The sequence below is a fragment of the Mesocricetus auratus genome, unplaced genomic scaffold (genome assembly GCF_017639785.1).
Source record: "Mesocricetus auratus isolate SY011 unplaced genomic scaffold, BCM_Maur_2.0 Super-Scaffold_100006, whole genome shotgun sequence".
NCBI classification, from domain to species: domain Eukaryota; kingdom Metazoa; phylum Chordata; class Mammalia; order Rodentia; family Cricetidae; genus Mesocricetus; species Mesocricetus auratus.
The window spans coordinates 49,158,986-49,168,065 of record NW_024429190.1 but is presented as its reverse complement, the minus strand read 5'-3'; positions in this window follow the sequence as shown (position 1 = coordinate 49,168,065).

The following is a 9,080-nucleotide window of genomic DNA, read 5'->3' as shown; positions in this document are numbered from 1 at the left end:
AACCAACACAATAATTCTATTCTTAAATTCACCAAATTGAATTTGCCTTAGAAATTTTCTGCCAGCACGTGGCACTACTGGAATTGGGGCTTGTGGAGCTTTTAGGAAGTGAGTCTTGGTAGGAAGGAGCAGATCATTGGAGACATAGCCTTTGCAAAGGTGGAAAGTATTGGGATTCTGTGCCCTCCTCTTCCTCCTTCTCTCCTTTGAAGCCATAGTTTCATGGATAGAAACCTCTAAAATCATGAGCCAAAAGAAAATTTACCCCCTATTACTTGTATTACTTAGGCATTTTGTCATAATAATGAAAAACTTCCTAACACAAAGAAAAAGAAGGGATGTGTTTTATTCTTTTATTATTTGAATTATGGATAGCTTTTGCATGATAATATAATAAATTCTGAGAAAATATTTAAATATAAAATATAAATATCCTGAGTTAACGACTTTTATATTAATTCATAGGTCAATGAAAAGTTTAGAAAAAAAGATAGGGAGAATGAATTGAAAATGGAGAAAGCTTACTTAAGAGAGTGCATTTCTGAATTGGCTACCACCACCCATTTTTGTGGGGATACTGCCATACTTTAGAAATACTCTGCCTATTCTTTGCTCATGGTCAAGTTCACCACAAAGTAGACACACAGTAGATTTATATGTTTCATTTTCAGTCACAATCAGACCCTTTTTCAAAATCCCAAAGTTGAAGGTTCTCTTAAAAGTCTAATATATGTTATTATATCAGGAGGAGGAGAAAGACACAGACAATAAAACTTTTGTTGCAAAAAATGTGAGAAGCAGTTAGCACCATAGAAGGCCAGAAACCCCAGGCCTTGCAGATCAAGACGGTAGGTTGGCATTAAGGCAGGGGTCCTGGGAAATGTGTGATCTGGACATAAATGGCCTTCATCTCAAGACCAAACCTACCAGAATGATATAATCACATCTTTGATGCTCATGACAAGAATGAAAAAGAACTTAATGGTAAACCAAAGGGTCTGAGTTTCATGAAACTAGCCAACAGAAGAGTTCTTAGTCTCCATTTGTACAGTTAATATTGAATTAGAGTAACATGGTTGTTTATTAGCACCCATTGTAATCTATAAATTTTCCAATGACATATAGGGTTTTTTGATAGAAGCCAGTAGTCTCTAAATCAGCCTACCAGGGGCTTTTCTAGAATAAGAAAAATAGCATATTGCTATCCAGGTGGGTTCATTTCAGGCAATGTTGACAAAAATAACCCTTTAGGTTGTAAAGTTCAGTAAGATGGAATTTTTACCAGTCATATTTTATGAAATTGTTAGTAAGTCCAATGATAAATATTTTTAAAGTAATACCATAAGATGGGTTTAAAATGAGTAAAAAACTTTACAAAATTTGTTTGTCTTAAAAAATGTCAAGAAGAAGAAGAAAAATAGTCTCGATTAAAGTGACTTTGACAAAATTCTAGCCTCTTGAAATTGTCAGACCTGTATCTTTCCAGAATTGCACCCTTTTTTTGAGAAAGAAAGGAAGCCATCAAAATCCTGCTGAGAAATGTTGATGGAAAACTTGTTTCTCCTCATGTTAACTGCAAAGAGAGAAATCACCAACCATGACTCAGTGCTTATTTCTTGACATTTCTGTAAGATTTCTTGACATTAGTAGCCTACCGGCTATCAGAGTCATTTAGCAGTGCCTTTAGAGGAGAAGACAAGATGTATTTAGGTCTCAGAGACTTACTTGATTTCAAAATAAGTGACTTAGAGACACATAGGAAGACTATAAGAACTGATTTTTGGTTCCAATCTTTTATTTTTAAATAAAAAGAAATCAGAAATGCAAATTGGGTCAGCAATCTACTTACTAGGAGTAGCATATGTGACAGAACAAAGGAGAAATTAATTTTGCTCCATTGTTTCATAGGGTTTCGCTTATGGTGACTTCCCTACCTACTTAAGGAAAATATGTTGATGTGAGTATGTGGTGGAGAAGTTCTTTCACCTAATTTGGACAGGAAACAGAGAAAAAAGGAGATGGGATGCTTTTCAAAGTCACATATCCTGTAAACTAATCCCTTCATCTAGGCCCTACTTTCTTAAGTTTCTATGACTTCCCTCAGATAGGGCCAGCAGCTTGGGACAAAGTGTTTAACACAACGACCTGTAGCAGACCTTTTATATTTAAAACCTTATTACTATCAAGACATTACTAAACATGATCTAAAATTAATTCACAGAATTTTGGAGGGCTGAGAAGGCATCTTATATTTTAATACATTTTGTCATGTCTCTTTAGTAATAGAACTCTTAACTATAGGCACAACGTGTGGTTATTGTAGTTAAAACCACATTCTCTAGTGTTCTGCTTGTTATAAATGCCTCACAAAGTTCTTTCAGAGTGTTTGCTCTCTATTTGTTCTCCTGGAGGTGCAGATTTCCCCTGCTATCATGTTATCACTTCTGGGTGAAATGAGGTTAAATTTTCAGTCCTCTTTCTAGGGAATATAGAGTTTAGAAGAGACATAAATTATTCACTAATTTCTCTATGAAGTCTCAACCAGTCCCAGGTACATGCAGATTAACATACAACCATGAGTTGACTCCTCCAGCACCATTCACTGCAACATCCAAGTGTCAATTTCAATTTTCTACTTCCTTGTTATGACTATACTTTGAAACATTGTTTGGGAACAGCCTTGAAAATTCTCTCATCAAAATTAGTATTTTTATTATAACTTTTATTGATCCTTTGTGCAATTCACATTATGTTTTCCAATCCCACTTTTCCTCTCCTCACATCGGCCATCTTCCTTCACAATACTCCTCCATCAAAACCAAATTTACAAGAAACCCAAAAAACAAAACAAAAGCAACAGCATAAAAAAATAATAATCTTGTCATGGTAGGTATAGTGTGGCCTGTTGAGCCACAGAGTTTAGTCTATTCATTTTCTTTTAAGTGTTCATTGTCAAGAGTCATTGGTCTAGTTTGAGCCCTCTGATCTGCTACACCGCAGATTATGGGCTCTACATGGGCTCCTCTAAGATATCCTGTTGTTGTCCTGTGTCAAGAAGATCCTTCTGTTTTGGATCTGTAGGTCTGTTCCTTTTGCTTGCTCCGAGTTCATAGATTCAGTAGATGTTTGGGTGGGCTAACTCATAGCCACGGTACTGGATCTGGGTGGTAGCTGCGTTAGTCAGCTCAATAACTTTACGTCGTTGTCACTACCTGGGTGAAGCAGAGCTCAAATATTAGTATTTTATAATAAACTCATGTTCCCCCATGAACTTCCATGTATTAGTTAGCATTTATTTACAGGGAGAAGAGTGTCCAATAAAAGTACTTGCTCTGCCAGCATGAAAATCTGAGTTTGACCACTGGAACCCATGTAAAATGTCAGGGATGGTGGCACAACCTTGGAAAGTAGATAAGCCAACCAGCAAATGATAAAATCTTAAGGAAAGAAAGAGAAAAATACACTCATGGCATCTGAACAATGACCCCAGAGGTTGAGATCGCTGACTTCCACAGTCATGTACACAAATAGTCACCTTCATAGACACATACATGCACACACAAATGAATTAAAAAGAAACAATTATTCAACTGTTAGTTTAAATATTTCTACTGTATGAAATAGTTCTACATAGCATATTATTTGCTCTTTAACTGTATAATCCCAATCTTTATGTAGGAGTCCAAATTTGTAGATTGAAAAAGAAAAGAAGTATATACAAGAAAATAAACATTCTATCAAACACACAGGTAATGAACAGGCAACTCAAAACTTAAAACAAATTCTCATGGCCCGAAAGACTGGTTCCAAGTGACAGGAGGATATCTGCATGTGTTTCATTCTACCTGTCCATGATAGAACATAAATTTTCTGCTTATTTCCTATATTTTTTAATTTTTATTTTTAAATTTAAATTTAAATTAGAAATAAGGTTGCTTCACATATCAATTCCAGGTCCCTCTCCCTTTCCTCCTGTCCTCCCATGCCCTCCCACCAATCCCTCCAATATCCCCTCATTTCCCCAGGGAGGGTGAGGCTCTCCATGAGGGTGTCCATAGTCTGTCATTTCATCCAAGGCAGGGCCTAGACCCTCCCCTGGGAGTCCAGGGTAAGAGTGCATCTCTCATTGTTGGATGGGCACCCAAAATCCATTTGTATAACAGGGATAAATACTGATCTACTACCCAAGGCCGAATAGATTACCTAGGCCTCCTCACTGACACCCACGTTCAGGGAGTCTTGATCAGTCCCATGCTGGAATCCCAGCCATCAATCTTGTTTTTAAACCTCCAAACCTCCTTTCATTGTCTTCCTTTTTAGTGCTTTTCACCTTCTTTCATTTTTTTCTCATTTTAAGAATGGAATGCATACAGTATTCGGTATTAGAACCCTGGGACAGCTGCTTTACATTCACTATCTGAGGAGAAATCATGAATGGAACCTGCAATTATTTCTGTAGCTATTATCTTATAACTGGAAATTTACTTTTTGAAAACAATAAATTCATCCTATGGGATTGCTGTGTAGACAGGTCTAAGATGGGATCAATTTCCTTTTTATTTTCTGCCTCTCTTCATTCAGAGCAAATACATGAGCTGCTTCAAGTCATTGCTCCTCAACACAATGAGCTTTACAGAGATTCCCTGGATGTGCTTCTGAAAGCATTTCCTATTCTGAAGGCATGTTTCTGGATAGACACAGTGGACCTATAAACCTTAAGAATATGTAAGAAGATAACATTTCTGCATAGTTTGAGCATTTCTAATATAATCCATTGTAATTTTGATATGTTAGCACATGAAAGAGATGACGTTTTTAATCTCATTACTTGGTGGAAACTTCTTATCTATTGTTAGTACATTCCAAAGATTTTACCTGATGCTAAGAGAGACACGGATGTAGAAAGTGCATGCCCACTAAGGAAACCGAAAATAACTTAGAAAAACTTTGGCTCTGGATAAGTAATACTAAACTCTTCAAGATTAGAGTTTGAATCAGTTGATGACAGTTTTCAGTCTTTTAAATAAGTGTTTCTTTTGCTTACCTGAACAAGAGGTAGCTCTTGGACCCCAAACTGATAGCTGGGAGGCTAACATAGGACTGACCCAGACCCTCTGAATGTGGGTGTCAGTGAGGAGGCCTAGGTAATCTATGGGACCTTGGGTAGTAGATCAGTATTTATCCCTGGTGATGGACTTTGGGTGCCCATCTCACAATGAGGGATGATCTCTTAGCTTGGATTCTTGGGGGAAGGACCTAGGCCCTGCCCTGAAGGAAATGACAGATTCTGGTGTTCCCCATGGAGAGCTCACCCTCCCTGGGGAACAGAGTGGGGATTGGTTGGGGGGTTATAGGGGTGGAGAGGAGGGGAGGGAGAGGGAACTGAAATTGACATGTGAAGCAAGCTTGTTTCTAATTTAAATAAAAAACTGTTTCTTTCCTTTTTATTTTTGAATGGTGTATTTGGAGTTGGGACCTCATTTCACATCTCTAGAGCACAACAAAAATGACATTTCTAAAATAAAAAAGAAAGAAATACCCACTGAACAGAAGATTATGAAGTCAAATACTTACATAATGAGTTCCATTATACCAGCCCTGACTTGTAGTCAGACAGAAAGGGAATAAATTCTTTCCCTTTTTAGGCATGAATGACTCTGTTTACCTATACACATAATTCTTTCAAATTACTAGCATTTGTTCTAGCCATGCTTGTTGTAGACAAATAGAATGTATATCTAACGTATTAATAAACAAGTCCCATGTCTTGGCATCAGGGTTTTATTACCAAGGAAGTAATCTGAAGACATTTAAAATATCTAAGATATAAAACAAAATTGACTTCGAGTGCTTTTCTCCATGGTAAATATATCTCTTTTGAAGGCCAAGCTAAATATTTACTTTAATGTGTATGGTGTGGTGTGGTGTGTGTATGTGTGCGTGTGCGCGCACGCATTATGCTAGCATTTAACACACTTAGAAGGAAGGCATATATACTACTTGGAATTGTCTTTAGAGCAGTTAAGTACTAGTTTTGAATCTTGCTTTGGCTTTTTATTTCTTGTGTGTTCGCTCTAAAGTTAATTTCTTATATATACTTCATTTTGCCACCTATAAAATTCAAATTACAGTTAAAGTGTGAATACATAATTAAATGGGGGAAATAAGTTAAGTTAGAATCAAGGAAAGCTGTAGCAGGAAAGGTGGGATTTCCCTTAGAAGAGCAAAACAATTGGCCATCAAGTGCCAAACTGTCAATCCTGAAATCATGAATGCAATTAACATACAGCTAGATTAGCTTGTACTTAGAAATACATATATGCAATATACATATATGTATCAATAGCAATTATTTGCAAAGGAAGTCATGGATTTGAAAGAGAGTTTAGGGGGAGGAAAGGGAAAGTTGAAATTTTGGAATTAAATTAGGGTCTCAAAATGAAAAAGAAAAATAACTAAGAAAATATTTAAAATATTATGCTAGCTCATTTAAGGATGAAATAATTATGTCCATGTAGAATATTTATTAAACAAAATGCCCTGTTTATTAAATAAAAAAATAAATCACTAAAGCCTGAAGAATTCTGATAATGGCAAATATAAACCAGAAGAGTAACTGCATAACAAGCTAATTTTCTATGTAAGTTGAGATGATGTATTGAACACAGTATAAATTTCACTGTAGTGAAGCTGAGATCATTTTTATTTTTATGAGTAATATATTCCAACAAAGCTATATTCATCCAGTTCTAATAAAAGTTCAGTTAAAATTTGAGCCAGTTCTTAAGTGTACAAGATTTCAGTTGAATGTTTCAGAGTGCCTCACAAAGAAGCTAATAAAGTAATAAACAACTTCCAAAGAAGTCTTCTTTCCTTTTAGTTTTAGGTCTTTAGTGAGTGCATATATCATTTTTTTGTTGTTATTGTTGTTGTTGTTTGTGTTTTGTGGCCTATTTCTTATTTAGGAATAACCTGATTTTACATATTAATCCCCACTTTGTCTTGCCCTCCCATCCTCCCATGCCACCCACCCATCCCTGCAACCCACACCCCACCCACTCTCCAGGGATAGTGAGGCCATCCACAAGGGATCACCAAAGTCTGTCACATCATTTGTGGGTGTGCGTAAGCTCTCTTTCTTGCATCTGGGTTGCAATAGTTTCCCTCCATTGGAATGAACTCCCAAAGTCCATTTGTGTTCCAGGATAAACATTGGCTCCACTGTTAGAGGTCACATAGATGGCCCTAGCCTCCCAGCTGGCACCCTCATTCAGAGACCTTTGTTCGGTCCAATGCTGTTTTCTCCAGCTTTATGACTAGGGTCTCCGTGTTCTCACTAAGTCAGGTCAACTGTTCCTGCAGATTTCTCCAACACTGTCTTGGCTCCTTTGATTATCCCTCCATCTTCTCCAAAACTGAATTCCAGGAGTGTGCCTCAGTGTTTAGCTGTGGCTACCTTTTTCTGCTTCAATCAGCTACTGGATGAGGCTCTAGGAATGGAAACCAAGGTACATATCAATGTCATTATAAGGGAAGGGAAGAAAAGGCAGCCTCTCCACCACTGCCTACATTCTTAATTGGGGACATCCCTGTGGATCCTCTAATTTTTCCCCTGTGCCAGACCTCTCTCCAAACCTATACTGGCTCTCTCTATCAAGGCATCTCCTTTCTCGCCCTCCCCTATTCATCCTGTTCTCCTCCCACTCCCCTTCTTCTCCTCTCCCCTTTCTACCTCCTTCCTCTCTCCTCCTGAGCTCACAATTTGTTCAGGGGTTCTTGTTCCACTCCCCTTCTTTGGGAGACCGTGTGTTCTTCTCTTGGGGTCCTCCTTGCTTACTAGTATCTCTGGCAATGTGGATTGCAGGCTGGTAGTCCTTTGCTCTATGACTAATGTCCATATATGAGAGAGTACACACTCTGCATGTCTTTCTGTGATTGGGTTATAGCACTCGGGATGTTTTCTTCAATTTCCATCCATTTTCACGTGAATTTCAAAATTCCATTAGTTTTTTTTTCTGCTGAGTTACACTCCATTGTGTAAATGTACCATATTTTCTCCATCAATTTTTCTGTTGAGGGGCATGTATGTTGCTTCCAGGATCTGGCTATTGCAAACAATGCTGCTATAAGCATAGCTGAATATATGTCCTTTTTGTTTGAATGTGCATTGTTTGGGTGTATGCCCAAGAGAGGAATTGCTAGATCTTGACTTAAACTGATTCTAATTCTTCTTAGAAACTGCCATACTGATTTCTAAAGTGGTTGTGTAAGTTTGCACTCCCACCAGTAATGGAGGAGTGTTCCTCTTTCTCCACATTATCTCCAGCATAGATTGTCATTGGTGATTTTGAATTTCGCCATTCTGGCCAGTGTAAGATGGTATCTCAGAGTTGTTTTGAGTTGCATTTCCCTGATGGCTAAGGATATTGAGCACTTTCTTAAGTGTCTTTCAGACATTTTAGATTCCTCTCTTGAGAATTCTCAATTAAGTTCTGTATCCCACTTTTAATTGGATTGTAGTGGTCATCTATACCAATTTGTTCAAGGGTATCTCCCAATTTCTCTTCTAAGAGTTTCAGTGTGACTGGATTTATGTTGAGGTCTTTGATACATTTGGATTTAAGTTTTATGCATAGTGATAGACATGAATCTATCCTCAATCTTCTACATGTCCACATGCAGTTATGCCAACATCATTTGTAGATGCTTTCTTTTTTCCATTGCGTAACTTTAGCTTCTTTGTCAAAAATCAGGTGTAAGTAGGTGTGTGGGTTAATATCAGAGTTTTCAGCTCAATTCCATTGTTCTGCCTGTCTACTTTTGAGCCAATATCAAGTTGTTTTTAGGACTATGGATCTATAATACAGCTTGAAGTCAGAGATGGTGATCCCTCCAGAAATCGCTTTATTATACTGAGTTGTTTTGGCTATCTTGGTTTTTATTGTTTTTCCATATAAAATTGAGTAATTTTCCCTCAAAGTCTGTGAAGCATTGTGTTGGAATTTGATGGGGATTGCATTGAATCTGTAGATTGCCTTTGGAAAGATTGTCAATTTTACTGTGTTGATCCTACCTACCCA